The sequence below is a fragment of the Perkinsus marinus genome (genome assembly GCF_000006405.1).
Source record: "Perkinsus marinus ATCC 50983 genomic scaffold scf_1104296975586, whole genome shotgun sequence".
NCBI lineage: Eukaryota > Perkinsozoa > Perkinsida > Perkinsidae > Perkinsus > Perkinsus marinus.
In genome coordinates, this window is record NW_003200725.1 from 1 (window position 1) to 1,008 (window position 1,008).

A 1,008-nucleotide genomic window follows, 5' to 3' on the forward strand; every position below is an offset into this window, starting at 1 on the left:
TTAGTACCAAATTGTTGCACCACTTGAATTGTGGTATGCGTTTCATTGTGGAATTCTATGGCATGGTTAGACTCCACACTCGAGGTAACGTGCCTTCTTAGCTTAGTTGGTGGAGCACCCTCTTAGTAAGCGGGAGGTCGTCGGTTCAACTCCGACAGAAGGCTAGCTCTGAGTTCGTTTGTCGGAAACCGACTGCATTTCGTAATTTTTCACTGAAATTTAGTACCAAATTGTTGCACCACTTGAATTGTGGTATGCGTTTCATTGTGGAATTCTATGGCATGGTTAGACTCCACACTTGAGGGAACGTGCCTTCTTAGATTAGTTGGTAGAGCACCCGCTTAGTAAGCGGGAGGTCGTCGGTTCAACTCCGGCAGAAGGCTAGCTCTGAGTCCGTTTGTCGAAAACCGACTGCATTTCGTAATTTTTCACTGAAATTTAGTACCAAATTGTTGCACCGCTTGAATTGTGGTATGCGTTTCATTGTGGAATTCTATGGCATGGTTAGACTCTACACTCGAGGGAACGTGTCTTCTTAGCTTAGTTGGTAGAGCACCCGCTTAGTAAGCGGGAGGTCGTCGGTTCAACTCCGGCAGAAGGCTAGCTCTGAGTCCGTTTGTCGAAAACCGACTGAATTTCGTAATTTTTCACTGAAATTTAGTACCAAATCGTTGCACCACTTGAATTGTGGTATACGTTTCATTGTGGAATTCTATGGCATGGTTAGACTCCACACTCGAGGGAACGTGCCTTCTTAGCTTAGTTGGTAGAGCACCCGCTTAGTAAGCGGGAGGTCGTCGGTTCAACTCCGGCAGAAGCTAGCTCTGAGTCCGCTTGTCGGAAACCGACTGCATTTCGTAATTTTTCACTGAGATTTAGTATCAAATTGTTGCACCACTTGAATTGTGGTATGCGTTTCATTGTGAAATTTCAGACATGGTTAGACTTTACACTTGAGGGAACGTGCCTTCTTAGCTTAGTTGGTAGAGCACCCGCTTAGTAAGCGGG

General features: G+C 45.6%; 4 non-coding genes across 4 annotated transcripts; all 4 read left to right on the forward strand.

The window, feature by feature from the left end:
- The first annotated feature begins 91 nt into the window (after window positions 1–91).
- On the forward strand, window positions 92–164 carry Pmar_PMAR025068. Its single transcript has one exon. It is a non-coding gene; the product is annotated as a tRNA-Thr (tRNA).
- Window positions 165–310: 146 nt separating this feature from the next.
- Window positions 311–383, forward strand: Pmar_PMAR025069. Its single transcript has one exon. It is a non-coding gene; the product is annotated as a tRNA-Thr (tRNA).
- Window positions 384–529: 146 nt separating this feature from the next.
- Pmar_PMAR025070 lies at window positions 530–602 on the forward strand. The gene has a single exon. It is a non-coding gene; the product is annotated as a tRNA-Thr (tRNA).
- A 146-nt stretch (window positions 603–748) lies between these two features.
- Window positions 749–821, forward strand: Pmar_PMAR025071. Its single transcript has one exon. It is a non-coding gene; the product is annotated as a tRNA-Thr (tRNA).
- Window positions 822–1,008: the final 187 nt, after the last annotated feature.